The sequence below is a fragment of the Cnephaeus nilssonii genome (assembly GCF_951640355.1).
Source record: "Cnephaeus nilssonii genome assembly, chromosome: 19".
NCBI lineage: Eukaryota > Metazoa > Chordata > Mammalia > Chiroptera > Vespertilionidae > Cnephaeus > Cnephaeus nilssonii.
In genome coordinates, this window is record NC_137090.1 from 10,504,344 (window position 1) to 10,519,791 (window position 15,448).

The window sequence follows — 15,448 nt, forward strand, 5'->3', positions numbered from 1 at the left end:
AAAAAAACAGGACTTGAACTCCCTTTGAAGTTCAACATATGGCATGACACGATGCACCCTCTGCTGCCCAGAGCCTTTTCCTGCCCTAATCTGACTAGATCAGAAAGAGAGGAGAGAAGTATCTGTGGGTGATCTCTGCTTGGGGGTGGACAGGACTGTTACTGTTCACAACAGCAAGCAGTTTCCCAAGATGCTCTGGGTTGCTGGCATCTGAGCCCACTATCTCACTTTCCCCTTGCTGCGTGGAGATAAGCTATCGGCCTCTGCACAGGATCAACTGAGGAAGTGGGGAGGGAGGGGAGGTCTTGGCGGCTGGCAGGAAAGGGCTGGCATCAAAAACAGCAAAGCATCCTGGGGACAAAAACTGCTGACTGGACTGTTAAGGAGGAGGGAAGAAAAGGGGGAATTGAGGCAAGGGGAGAAAATGGGAATGGAAAAGAATGGCAGAGAGACACACACGCCCAAAAAAGGGGGGGTGGGGGGGACCCAGCAAAACAAAACATCAGGAGAGAGTTTTTCTCCTCTTCCCAGTAAAAATATAGTTTTTTAAACTTGTAAGTAAGCCATTTTAAAATGTTGCTTTTCTTCTGTCTTGGCCTTCAAAGAGTTAATGCAAACCAAATATTCTTCGAATTATTGTGATCCCATAAAGAATCAAGTCTTCAAGAGTGATTTACTGTGTGACTTCAGGAACATCATTCAACTGCTCTGAGGCTTGATGCCCCCTTATTATTATTAAAAATAAAAAAATGCCGAGATTACTCCAGCCGGCTCTAAGGAGAGGCCTCCTTGTCTAACTCACTGGAAGTGCTAAAGAGCTGCTCTTTCATCTGGAACTACCTGGGGAGAGATTTTCTTACCGTGAGCTTTTACATCCTCATTCATTTGAATTGGCGCTCTGGGAGCCAGGCAGGGAACAGGTATTTTTATCTCACTTTAATGGATAAGCAGTGGTATAACTAGTAAAAAAAAAAAAAAAAATCTCTCTTTTGTTACACTCCTCTGCGTACTCTGGAAAGGGCCCTGGCTTGCTCCTTGGAGCTGGACTCTGAGACTTAGCTGAGCCGACTAGACTGGGGGGAGGGCTCCACAGGGCTCCTGCTCTCTGGGAAGGGGGGAAGCCCACACATTGGCAGAGAGGCTCCTGATGCCCTCAGAAAGCTTGAATCGAGAGCCTCCCTCCTGAATCCAGCTGCCGAAGCCCCTCCGAGGCATGTGGGTCACAGGTATTGGCTGCTCTGGTTTCAACACTGGAAACAGAGCCGGGGAGACCACATTCCATAACCATCTGACAGAACCAGCTGGGACGGAGTGAGGAAGCAAATTCGGGATTAAAAATTCCCAGGTCTGCGCCCTTAGTGGGCGAGAAGAGTTACTTCCTCTTCCTGTTCTGTCTTACATGCTCCCTCACTCCAAGTTCCTCTTTCCTCAAAGACGCCTTGCCATTCCCTGGTAGGAGGCAGCCCTTTATGTAGACCCTTTTGCAAAGCCCACATCCTCCAGGGGCCTCCTGGTCCTCCAGGGGCCTGCTCAGATTACACCTGCCCTTGAGCAATCCTTCCTTTGCTTTGTTATCAGATCCCCAAATTTGTGTGCAAGAACAGGACCCTGCATACACAGAAAGACAGCAGTAAATCAGAGGTGAGTTATAGGTCCAGGGTAATGTATATGCTAGCGTGTAAGTTAACACCACGTGGATGACATCCTGAACGGCCCCTTGGGCCCTGAAATTCCCATTTTTAGGGAACTGGTTTCAGCAGGTTTGAAGGGACTCTGATTCCATGGGTCACGGGGCTGACTGCCCTTGGTTGTTACTCTTATGCTATGCCCAACACAGCCCTGACCCTAAGCCCCACCTCCCCAGGACAAAGACCAAGTGGGAGAGGGTGCCCCCAAGGATGGTTCATCCAGAACCACCCGGTAATATCACTGTCCTGATTGCTGTCGAAGCATCTGCCTCTCTGCTGGGACACCCAGGACCGAAGAGTCTCCACATGCTAAAGGGGAAGAGGGTTCCAAGTTCAAGTCTGAGGACACGGATAAAGAGAGAAGAAGCATCAAGCAGGAGGAGGCTTCCCCTCCTCCTGGGGAGGGCACGAAATCACCGAGGAACAAAAAGAATCTCCTCCTTTCTCTACCCAAGATCCTCCGGCCCCTCTGCCTTCCCTGATGTGGTCAACCACCGGGAGTTCCCTTGACCTTGCAGGAGTGCGCTGGGCCAGGCCAGACCAAGTGGCCACAACCCTAGGGGGTCCTCTCCAGCCCCTGCTGCAACCAGATGGGTCCGGCTGGTGCCTTTCCCTGGCAAGATGGAGATGGTACCTTCGCTCTGGGCAAATTCTTTTCAGGGATGTGCAGTCGTTTGTTCAGGAGTGAGCGTGAGAAAGAGAGAAGCGGGAGGGCGGGGCGGGGGGGGGTGCGATGAGGGGCGCCAGGAGAGCAGTGGGGCCAGGCCGGCCGAGCTGGAAGGGGGGGTTGGGGGGCCCTCGGTGCAGAGGCAGCCGCTAGGGTGCAGCTGTGGGCTGACGGCGCGGGGGCCGGGGCGGGGCCGGCCAGGAGATGCGCTGGCAGCGATGGCGAGGCGGTTGGGGTGTTGTGTTTCCCCTGTAACTATAATTAGGCGGATTCTGTGTTTATTTAGGCTGAGAGCTGTAAGATAAATGACAGCTTCGAAGATGCTTTTCAGCACTTCATAAATCACCCACCGGCCGGGCAGTTGGCGGCCGCCACGTCGCGGTTCTTCCTCGCACCCCCGCCCCCCCCAGGCCCGGGGACCAGGGCGCACCCGGGGCGCCCAGAGCGCTCTTCTCCCCGAGGGCAGGAGAGCAAAGGGGAAACGCTGGTGTCTGTGCTTCCCAAAGCCCCAGAGCCCCCGCATGGGGCAGGGGCGGCGGGGAAAGCTGTGGGGACGTACAGCTTCCCCGGGGGGTGGTCCCTGGGGCCGCTCGGGGCTCGGTTGACGGGCAGGCTTGCCCTGCTCTGGGAGAATATGGTCTCTAATCGCCTCTAATTCAAGCTCGCTTCTTTGTGCCTTCCTGACACATCTGGAGATTTACAGAAGACGTGTGAGATGTATTTATAGTCCAGGGGACTTGACTTCCCCCCCTGCCCCCCTATGCCTGCGCCTCTCCTGGGGGCGCCTGGGGGAAGGTTCCATATCTTTTCCCATTGGAGGGCACATTTCTGGGGAGGGGTTGTGAGCAGCAGGCCGTCTCCCAAGGGGAGCTTGGAACCCCCTGGACACTGGGAAGCGCAAAGACCTGGATGGCCACCCGCCCTGCCTCACAGGGCCAGGTCAGCTCCCTCAGCAGGAAGAGGGAGCAGGATGTGGGGAGTCCCACACGGACCCTACCCAGCTTTGACCAGAAGCATGCAAGCAGCATGCAAACAGCATGCAGAGGTGATCGCTCACCAGGGAGGCGAACAGGGTCTGAAGCAGCCACCTTCCTATGCAGAGGTTTCAAGTCAAGGCAGGCCTACAGGGTCTCTGGTTGGGTATCAGGATGCTTCTCCCAGCGTGGAAACATGGATTGGGGGGAATTGGCCTTGTTTAAAAATAGCAGGTTGATCTGCAGTAGCCAAAGAGCCTCAGCAGCCTTCCTATGAGGCCCGTGCTGCAGAACCTAAGCCATTCGTGGCTTGGGGAGGTCCAGCCATCAGGGAGAGAAAGGGATTCCTGGCTACCAACATCAAAGTATTGCCGAAGTGAGGAGGCTGCCCCACTGCCGCCCTGCCTCCCCCACACACACACACCCCCGCATAGCCCTCCCCAAGGGGTCTGTAGCAGGCCAGAGAACAAAGCCATCTTCCCATGTGGCACACTGTACCCACTGATGCCCGGCAGATAGCCCCTGGTTCTGTAGATATCATCTGCACTGCCAGCGCCCCACGTGGACCGCCGGAAGGTACCCAGCAAAGGAGTACATGGGCCAGGCCCTAGGCTTCGGAGACTGGAAGATTACCTCCTGGCATTTCTTTCTGAAGGGCATGCTCTTTCTCCCAGAAGGAAACCAAGCACAAAGAGCAGGTGTAGTGGATCCAGTCCCCCGGCGCAGGGGCTCTGAGTGTTTACACTAGTGTTTGTATCCTGTGAGCTCTATCAGAGTTGCATTCATCTATTCTTTTTCTTTTTTTCTTTTTTTTTTAAATCCTCACCTGAGGATATGTTCATTGATTTTAGAGAAAGAGGAAGGGAGAGAGGGAGAGAGAGAGAGAGAAAGATCCATGTAAGAAACATCGATTGGCTGCCTCCGACTGAGGATCAAGCCTGAAACCCTTTGGTGTACGGGATGACTCTCCATCCAACAGAGCCACCCAGCCAGGGCTCATCTATTCATTTATTAGGCACCGTCTCTGTGCCAGGCACTGTGCCAGGTGCTGGAAATTTTAAAAAATGAAAGACGCAACCCCTTCTCCTTCCATTCTAGTGGAAGAGATGAGCATTAAAAACAAATTACAGGTCAACAGCCACAGTGGCTGACGTGTACAAAATAGAGTGGAGTCTGGTACTTGACAAAAAATGGCTCCTTTTACAGCAAAAGAGCTCATTTCTCCATAGTGTGTTATTGCTTAAATCTGTGTAAAATTATGAAAAAAAAAACTACAAAGCAATGACTAAGAACATGGACTCTACAATGAGACATGTTGAATTTGAATTTCAACTAGGCAGGTTGTTTAACTCCCTGTGCCTCTTCTATAAAATGGGAAGAATAATTGTTGTTGTTATTAGGCATACCTCACAGGGTTATAGTGAAAATTAAGTGAGAGAATGCATACCAAAGTGCCTGGAACATAGTAAGGGCTCAATAAATATTGGCAATAGGAAGGGAAGGGGTGTAAGACAGAGAAAAAATAGAGAGAGAGAGAGAGAGAGAGAGAGAGAGAGAGAGAGAGAGAGAGAGAAACAGCTGTGTATGTTTCAGCTGGAAGGAAATAGAAGAAAATGCTCAGGTTCCCTAATAAGAGAGAAGCAACTCTTGCACAGCCACTGCCATCTTCTCCATAGTTTCGAAGCACTTTATTGTGGGTTGGAAAGCTTTGGTTCTAACCCCAGCTCTTCTGTTAGCTAGTGATATGTCCTTGCTCAGTCTCTGAGCTTCAATTCCTCATTTATAAAAAGAAGGGGTGAACTTCCTCCTACAGTCTTTTCACCTTTGACATTTTATATTTCTACTAAAAATGCACACAAGAGCCCTGGTCAGCGTGGCTCAGTGGGTGGAGCATAGGGCTGTGCACCAGAGAATCATGAGTTTGATTCCCAATCAAGGGCACGTACCTGGGTTACAGGTCCAATCCGCGCTCGTGTGGGAGGCAACCAATCAATGTGCCACATCGATGTTTCTCTCTCCCTCCACTACAATGCTCTCTAAAAAAAAATCAATGGAAAAAATATCCTCATTCCTTGGGTGAGGATTAAAAAAATTTTCACACAAAGTATGAACACTAATATGTATATCGATAATTTTACAAATCAATTAATAAAGTGTATTGTTGCAACAGTGTCTAAGCAATGCTCTATTACTGATAAATGTTCTCTCTGACATTCAAAATGATGATATATTAGCAGCTGTCCTCAGTCCTGACAAATATCTTTATGACACTATCAACAGCACAGCAACCACACCGAGGCTATAGCAACGTCAAGATTGAAGAGGTCAAATCTCCAAACCTGGAATCATGTTGGAAGTTTACCCCAGGCCCAGGCTACTCAGAAGAAGTGAAATCTGTTGTTTTTCGTTCTGAGACCTGGATCTCTCTGGTTGATTCATCTTTATCCTTTCAACCCTCCTTGTTCATTCCATTTAATCAGCTATATCCTGGGTATTTCCCATGTGCCAGACACCCTGGCTAAATGCTTAAGATAGAAACAAATACTCCTTCCCTCAAGATGTTCATTGTCTTTTAAGTGGAGATACATGAAAACATATCAAATAAATGCAATAAAATGCTGTAAGGGCTGTGACAGAAGTCTGAGTGGGGCACCTGGGGAGGGACAAAGAGGAAGAAGTAGATTCTCTCCCATGACTACCCAGTGCTCTACACATCCATGTTTGTTGGATAAGGGAATCAACCAGCAAACAGCCTGGAGTAGTAGATTTCAGTGAGGAGGATGACAGGAGGGGAAAGAAATCTACTTACCCTAACAAAGCTCTGAGACAGGCAAAACAATTAAATTAAAGGAGCTAACCATGGAAATAGTTCTACTTTGGAGCTGGTCATCTTTCTTTCTTTCTTTCTTTTTAAATATATTTCTTTATTGGTTTCAGAGAGGAAGGGAGAAGGAGAGAGAGATAGAAACATCAATGATGAGAATCATTGATCGGCTGCCTCCTGCACGACCCCCCTCCCTGGGGATTGAGCCCGAAACCCAGTCATGTGCCCTTGGCCGGAATCAAACCTGGGACCCTTGAGTTGGCAGGCTGACGCTCTATCCACTGAGCCAAGCCGGCTAGGGGAGGTCATCTTTCTTTCTGATCTAGCTCTTAGAAAATCCCAGATTTCCTGGCCAAAACAAGTTGAGCAGGGTAGGGAGGGGCAAAGGGAGGACTTTCCTTTAATCCCTGCCTCCCCAGTTTGTTATGTGGAAGCAAAAGAGTCACTGTGCTGGCTACTAACGAAGTTGAATGAGGATGAACCAAGCCTCTTTAATCTTTAGATGATCAAAGGCCACACTGCATCTTTTGCATCTGGGGCTCACTCACTCTGTAGTTTAGGATCTGACACCCAGAGGAAGACAGAGTTATAGGTTTGTCTATCTTATGGCTCACAGATTTCACCGGACACCAAGAGGGCTGGATGGGAGCATATGGGTAAAACAGAACAACCAGCTCTACCCCTGCTCAGGTAGATGAACAGCCCTGCTCAGGGATAGTGAGGCGTGAGAAGTTCCTTGTAAAAGACAGTGCATTCCTTTTGTTTATATTTTGGTAAGGGATGCTAAAATGCTGCCAAATTTACTACTGGGATTCATCTTCATAGCCCAGATCATCAGAAAACTTCTTACAGAATAATAATTCAACCCTTCTCAGAGCTTTGCTTCAATTCTGCTCTCTTGGGGAAACAAGCAATGAAACCTAGGCGTTTCCTACACAGCTCTGTGTCTGTTTAGATGCATTGAAATTCCCTGCCTGGTTTCCCCCGTTATCAACAATCTTAGAGAAAGCCTCAAGTTTTAGCCAATTTTTATAGGCAGATCCCAGTACAGTCAGTCATCCAGTAATCTCCTTTTGCTGACCCCTGACTTCAAACTTGGCTTAGTCAATGCTCTTGACTTTTCCCACACTCCACGCTTCCAGTCAAGAAAATGCAGCAGAGTCTGTTTTCCAATGTAAGCATGTAAATTCCACACTCACCAGCTCCAGGCAGCTCCTGGCTCGGGTCCTTCTCAGGAGACAGCCACAGACAATGGAATTTGCTTTTTAAATCTGCCTTTCAGGTTAAGAAGATGGTGTTCCTAATCCTTGTCAGGAAGACCTGTAATTTGAATGTTTCTCTACACCTTGAGAGAGGAGTCACAATGACCCAGAGCGCTCCTTCACCAATGCGCCTTGGTAATCAACAGCTGAGAGCTCACGCTAACGCTAGGTAATTCTATTTGGCTCAACAAACATTTGTTGAGTGCCTACTAAATGCCACGCACTGTGACAGGTGCTGGCAATTATTGCTAACGGCCTGTACGTGTGAAGCAGTTGGCCAGGGTTAGTGATGCTGTTAGGTGGCTGGAGAGAAAAGGACTGAAGGGAGAACCAAAGTCGTCATCACATTCTTTCAGAGACCATCTTACACAGAAGAAAAACAGTCAGAAACACAAAGAGATGAAGTGGCTGGATACCTCATTGCACTGAGTCAGCAGTTTGTCTCTCCTTCTGAATCATGGCATAGTAGACGAAGCTTAGGATCTGGAGTCAAAAGACCTGGGTTCAAATTGCAACTCCTCCATTTAGCTGTGTGAGCATGGGCAAATTGCTTGACCCCTGAGTCTCAGTTTCCACTGATATGAAATGGAGGTAATTGCTCTGCCTACCTCATAGATAGAAGAGAAATGAAATGAGATGATGTAATATGAACAAGTGCTCTTCAAATTATAATGTGCATATAAATCATGTGGAGATATTGCTAAATTGAGACTGTGAGTTAATAGATATGGGTGGGCCTGAGATTCTGAACCTCTACCAAGCTCCCAAGTGATGCTGCTGAGGCTGGTCCATGGATCACACTTTGAGTCGAAGGCTATGGATTGTTTACTAGTCAAATAGAAAGGAGGATAATACCAATGAGCATCACCAGCTAAGGAAACATCCAAAACTCATTCAGAATCCAATAGAGCCCTACTAAGTGATCAGAGCTGTGATAAGTAGCCACTGTGTGGGCAAATAGGAGAAATTTATGGCATGTTTTGCTCACTTAACTGAAACCATTAGAGAATAATACCAATCCATCCAAACTCAGCAGCTAGGTCAAAAAGAAAAAATTGGAATTTTCCTATCTCCTTCAATTAAAAATATTTACCCTGGATGTAAAACATTGAGATAAAAATTAGAAGGTCCTTGATTTTGCTAGATCATATCCTTCACATTATAACTGTCTTCTGCCAAATTCCCATAGAATCTTAAAACTGTTGGAATAGATATGCTTGAGATTTGTGTCAACATATTCTCCCCAGTCCTGGGCTTGGCCCTTATCCTAGTGTTCGAATACTTTTTTGACATTGCCCCAATGAGAAACATATACCTCTCTTTCAGATGCCTTCAGAAAAGCCTTCTTAATTTTTCTAAGAATGACCACTTATTCACACATTAATATTTAGTTAACCTTTGTATAACTCTTATGAGCTCATGGGGTTTTCCTAGCAGTGTGCAACCTAGAAGAAATGAGCTTGAATCTGCTTGTCCCAATTACCTACAAAGAGATGATCCATTTCTTAGAACCTGCATGGTCAGGTCTCCAAGGGCCAAAACAAAGCATAAAATTGAGGTAATTATTGAGATAAATAGGAGGGGAAATATTATAATGAAATATTCCTGATGGGAGGCAATACTCCCAGATTTTAGTCTTATCTTTGCCACTGCCCTGCTGATCTGGGATGAGGCTTTCAACATCTCTAAACAGAATGTACTGGCTTATAATGTACATACTTCTTCTGTGGGAAGAAAAGTGGTAAAAAGCAAGAAAGCAAATGCATTATTTTTTGTTTGCTTCAACAATAGGATTTTTTTTTCTAACAATTCTGGAAACTAGAAGCCCAAAGTCAAGGTATTGGCAGGGTTGGTTTCTTCTAAGGCCTCTCTCCTTAGCTTATAGATGGCTATTATCTCCTTGTGACTTCATAAGGTCTTCCCTCGGAGCATGTCTGTGCCCTAATCTCCTCTTCATAAAAGGGCACTGGCTATATTGGATTAGGGCCCACCCTTATGGCCTCATTTACCTTAATTGCCTCTTTAAGGGAACTATCTACAAATACAGTCACACTCTGAGGTACCAGGGAACACGTTTTTTAAGTTAACATTCCCCCAGTGGTTTTTATCTGTATTTTTCTGACAGCTGCTAGTTTCCTGCTTCTATTCGGGCCCGGAGAGTTGGATTCAGCTGGAGCAAAGGGGAATCAAACAAGGTTCTAATCAGAGTTTCTGAGAGTCTGCTCCACCCGGAACTTCCCTGGAGAGCAAGAGTCACTGGCCCAGGGCCTGCTCCAAGCCTGTTGCTCCTTTCCTGGAGAAGGGAGGGCCAGGAGGAGTAAGTGGCGACAGTTTATCTGAAGCCGGCGCTGGGTTCATTAAGAGGCCTGGTGCAGTTTATCTGCTTCTTGTCCGCAAGACTCAGCTGCTCTGAACACTGAGTCCAGGGCCTGTCACCATCCCGGTCCTCACCGCGGCATCAGGTTGGAAGAGTGTGAAACAGAGCGTCCCCTCCCACCCCCACCTCAATCTTCCCTTGTCTCCAACTGTCTGTCCTCAAGGGGTCAGCTAGGAGCTGCAGTTGTAGGAATGAAGCTTGAAGGTCTTCTGTCAATACTTTCTGCCCCCAGACAGTGAGGTCCTGGGAGCTGATTGGGCCGCTCCAATAAAGAAGCAGCCCAGACCTAGGCAGGAGGAGGTGAGGGAGAACAGCGACATGGACTTACCTTTAATAAAGCCACCTTGCCTTGAGTGCAGGTGACATTTTGAGTGGTCCTGTTTGTCTTCGTCTTTGTCATATTCTAATGTCCAGGAAGGGGACAAAATTCCTTGTTCTGGAAGAGGAGGTCCAGGGATTGTTGAGCCTCTTCTTAATGTCCACAGCAACTCAGTGGTGAAATCAAAATGGAGCACAGAGCTCCTGGGTCCTGGACCAGCCCTCCTGGGACTGAAGCCTGGGGTAAGGGCCTCAGTCCTTCTCCACTCAGCTGCCAACATTACCACCAGTTTTGAAAGTGAAAATGCTCCAGACTCCTCAACAGGATTGTCTGATAGCCAGGGACATAGCGTCATTGCACCATCCACACTGGCCTGGTTCTCCAGGATCATCAGCACAACAGCTGTGTCTGCGGGGGCTTCCTGTCTGTGGACGAGTCCACTGTTCCTCCAATGCAGAGGAGGGTGGTGGTTTGTCCAAGCCACCCAGGAAGAGGGAGACACCTTCCTAGAGGGTCAGTGCTTTATTCAACTATTTGGAGTAGATTCCAAAAACTGAGATTATTAACTTTCTGCTTTACCCAGAAAATACCACTGTTAGATCTGCTATTACATATTATTTCCAACGCGTTATTGACTTGTCCCAGGAAGGTGGAAGGCAGCAAGTGGATTTATCCAAGTCAGAGGGAAGCAGTTGCGTTCATGGAAATCTGCCTCTTCAAAACCCCAAAGGCTATTGGGGGCCAGAGGTCTCCTGCCCCTCCCCGAATTCAGCTTCATTGAGAAGCCAATTCACACTTACCCTTTGCTATCTGCTTTCCCTAACTCACCGCCTACGCTTGCTTCCTCACTCCAGGTTCAAGTACTAAGCTTGTCACCAAGTAAAACCAGATGCCAGTGTTCCTAAACACACATCAGTAGCCACGTAACTCTGTACCTTCAGACTTGGCTACCCACAGTGTGTCTCTGGGCTTGGGGCCCTGGAGCAGAGCTATCCTTTGTATAAATCTCAGCTCTTCTTCAAATTGGCTGTATACGTAATCTCTCTAAGCCTCTGTTTCCTCATATATTAAATGGATATAATAAGAGTATTTATGTTTGGGGATTAAATGAGATCAAGTGCTTAGCACAGCGCTTGGGCAGGTGGTAAATACCCCGTAAATGTTAGTTATTATCACGAACCATCTCCTTATCTTTAGGAGCTTTTAGGGACGGGTTTTCACACTCTGCATACCAACTCCCTCCTTCTAGAATGTGATGTGTCTCCGTGGACCTTTCTCTACACTGTCCCCATTCTTCATAAAACAAGGTTGTTCCTGGATGTTGTTTGCCAGCAGGTGCCCTTTCTCTCTCCCTCTCCAGCAGGCAAAAAGGGCGGATGGGTTATTTGGCTACCTAGTTCCAAAATCTGTAGATAGAGAAAGAGCAAAATGACCTGACCACCAGATAGCTGGAATCAAGGCCCACTTGACCTTCTCTATAAACCCTCAAGCAGCCCCTACCCCATTCAGCCCTGCTTCCCCACGACCGGGGTGGGGGACTTCAGAGAGGTATGTAGGCCTGTAAGTGGCTCTCCCCAGCTCCTCAGAAAGCTGCTTATCAGGGAATGAAACCCCGGCCCAAGCTTGCCATGACAGCGGGAGCTGCCTGAGAAGAGAAACTGAGATAAATGAAGGATCCTTCATCCCTGTCAGCGTGGGCCAGACAGAAACCAGGTGCAAGGCAGCGAGCCTTCATCTTTTGTAAACAATCTTCCATCGCCCACTGCAGCAGTGTGAGGCTGAGATGGGGCTGAGGAGAACAGCTCCTGCAGGCCTGGGGCCTCTCAGCTGGACAGCAAGTTAAAGGGCACACAGATAACTGGCTGCTGGGAAAGATGCTTGAGGAAACACAGCCATTCGTCAACAGAGGGTTCGCTTGACCTGGCAGGGGAGAATCTGATATCTAAACAGTTCCCTGCGTCCCCGAAGCGCTCTGAACGTTCTCCAGCTAAATATTTGATACCACACCAGATAACAGCCCACGGCTCTTCCCGCTAGTACGAGAAGGCTGCCACTAGAGAGGAGAGAGGACTAGCCCGAGCAAGGTTTGGCTGAAATCAGGCAAGGCTGGAGGGGAGCCATCCCTGCTGTGCCGGTTTTGGTGTCCTTTAACCTCGGCCAGTCCAACGACGGGAAAGACTTTGCCTGCCAAAGGTTAGTTCTATGAATCCACGAAGAGACATGGAACCTAAATCTCTTTTGAAGGCAATTGTCCCCATCCCCACTCCACTCTACCTGCTTTCCCACTTCTTTGATAGAAATTTCACTGGCAGGAACTGAAAAAAAAAAAAAAAAAAAACACAAAAAAAACCATGACCCCTGTGCTTAGATGGTAATGGATGCCAGCTTCATGCACCTGAGATTACAAAACAAAGTTAAGTGCTTGAATCCCCTAAGGGAGGTGAGGACAGACAGGCCTGGCCAAATGGAAGAGCTTTTCTGTTTACAAGTCCTGTTTTTCCAGCAGTGGGATAAGAATGTCTCCAATTCCATGTTCAGAGTTTCTTTAAAAAAAAAAAAAAAAAATATATATATATATATATATATATATATATATATATTTTAATTTATTTCAGAGAGGTGGGGAGAGGGAGAGACAAATATCAATGATGAGAGAGAATCATTGATCGGTTGCCTTCTGCATGCCCCCTACTGGGGATTGAGCCCACAACCTGGATATGTGCCCTTGACCGGAATCAAACCCGGGCCCCTTCAGTCCACAGGCCGACGCTCTATCCACTGAGCAAAACCGGCTAGGGCCAGAGTTTCTTATAAGCTGATGAGAATGAAAGCACATTTCAGATAGTATTGCCTCCAAGAGAAAGATGTCCCCCTCTGGTTGTAAGTTAGGAGATAGGAATTGAACTCTGGACAGACCCGAGTTCAAGTCTCTGCTCTGATATCTACTAAAGGTCTGATCTTGGGCAAGTTCTGTGACCTCTCTAAGCTTCAGATTCCTCATCTGAAAAACACGGATAGTAGTTCCTCCTCATGGGGTGGTTGTGAGGATTAAATAGTGAGACATAAAGATAGCACTTACCAAGAGTACCTGCTGGATACAATAAACACTCAATAAGTGGCAGCCATTGAGAGAAGAGAAGACAGGAAAATGAGATTTATCTAAGAAGAGTTTCAAAGGTGCAGAATTTGAGCACAGAACACAGGTTTATTCTTTTTTTTATTTAAACTTTTTATTATATAAAATTTCAAACATATATATACCAGTACATATATATAATGGACTCTCATATACCCAACTGCAGCAACTATCAATAAAGGCCAATCTTATATCGTCCATACCCACCTACAAGAAATAGTCTGTTTTAAGCTAGCTATTCTGGCCACGGGTGTAGGTTATTTTGTTATAGAAGAGGGAATGTGGGAGTTTAAGTCTGAAAACATGGTCCACCCTTGATTAGCTGTATGACTTTAGGCAGGTCACTTAATTCATTTGATTCTCAGTTTCTTCATCTGTAAAATAAACTTGAAAATAATAATAACTTGCCATACTTATTTCACAGAGCTCTTATGTAGAGGAAAGGAGGTGTCTGTGAACGGGCCTTATAAAAGGAAGTGCTATGCAAACATCGATTGCTATTGCCCCATCTGTCACTGTGTGGGGCACAAAGTATGTGCTCAACAAACATTTGTTCAGGTTGTTGTTAAGTGCTAGGTCATGCCTACGAAAAACCTGCTCTTCGATCTTAGGTTGCACCTCTGAGCCTACCTGTCCACATTACAAATGCTGTCGCTGAGGCACCTAAGCCAGAGATAGTGGATTACTCAGTGCATCTCAGCCCCACTTTCACAGAAGCCCCTCAGTGTGTATATCCTGTTGGACCAAGAGAGTCATTTGTCATAACTCACGTCCTTGTTCAATGTCAAAGCCTGGAAAATGTCAAATCATGTCAAAAGTCTCCAGCCCTATATCTCTGTTAAGGTTCAGAGTGAGAATTGCAGAGACAGTGGGTAAGACCTCAAAATTACATTTTGAAAAAGAAGCTGTCAAGAATATAACCCAAATCGCCCTTTCAAAAATCAGTTGGAGATAGGTCTTAGATCCAGAATTTCAAGCTGTGAGAGGAAACCAGAGGGCATACCTGACCCAAAGGTTGGCCCTAAAGCTACTCTGGCTGTAGCTGGAGAGATGCTCTTCCTCTTGTTTTTCTTGCCTTAAAAGAGAATTTCAGAATTTCATCCTTGACTCAACCTCTGCCTCCTTGTGGCCCATGAAAACAATATTTTTTTCTGCTCAGCAGGGCAAAACCTCTTATTTCCGGCTGTCCTTCTCCCATCTCCCAGCTCCACACTGAAATCCTTGCTGTAGACACATTTCTCCAGCAAGTAATTTTCTCACCACGGAGCCCTGGCTGTTTTGCATCCCTGGAGCATGTCAGGGCCAGAGCAGAAATGAAAGGACAGAGGTGGTGTCAGCTACGCTGGGGCCCAGGTCACTGGTGAGCAGACTTTTTAATGAACATGGAGGCCAGGGACTTGAAAAGAAGGTCGGGTTCACAGAAGGGCGAGGACAATCTGCGTCTGGATTATTAAATCCTGAATGTGCAGACATCGATATTCTTCCAATACCCGTTCCTCCCAGGAGCTCAGTGCTTCACTGAGCAGTCAGGACGCCTGATCTCCTAGGAACCTTGACAGAGGAGTATGAAGGACATTTGACAATTGGGTTGTGTCTCAACAATTTCCCACCCTGACTCTCAAAGTTCCTGACTTCTCCCTTTTCCCAGAAAGAAGATAAAGCCAAATTTTCAGTGCTTCCAGGAAAAGGATTGGGCCTACAGATGGAAAGTCTTGCTCAGCAGTCCCCTCCGCCTTGTCCTTAATGTAACCATTCCCCTTATTCCCATTTGGCCTTTTGAGTTTTGAAGAACTTGACTTCCTGGTTCCAATTGGAATGAGGGCTTTTTAGCATTGCAAGCTTAAGCATCTTGGAAGGAGCATACTTTATTTCTTCAACTTCAGAGTTAATTTCTTTACTTGCTTCTAAAAGCAAGACATAATCCACTTGTCTACAAAGTGGTGGTCCCCATCTTTGGTGGTGGTTGTGGTTAAGACAGTCATGCAATATACTGAAAGTCATATACTGACGCTTTAACACTTTGAGTAACAGGGAGTTGGTGAGGAAGCCCAGTTCAATTTTGAACAGCCTTTATTATTAAAAAGTTCCTCCCATTCCTTTCCTAATTTCCTTTATAGAAGGAAAATAGTATGAATGGAAGCCTTTTCAAAAACCCCATGTGACATTCTTTGCGATCTTTGAAAATATCTATAATGTCTGCC

At 46.9% G+C, this 15,448-nt stretch overlaps 1 protein-coding gene across 1 annotated transcript in view; it reads right to left on the bottom strand.

The window, feature by feature from the left end:
- SKAP1 (src kinase associated phosphoprotein 1) overlaps positions 1 to 10,252 on the bottom strand; it is a 317,213-nt gene extending 306,961 nt beyond the window's left edge. Inside the window, exon 1 of the mRNA XM_079799085.1 lies at positions 10,121 to 10,252. The gene's annotated coding sequence lies outside the window, so the exon portion shown is untranslated. The remainder of the gene's footprint in view (positions 1 to 10,120) is intronic.
- Between the last annotated feature and the right edge of the window lie 5,196 nt (positions 10,253 to 15,448).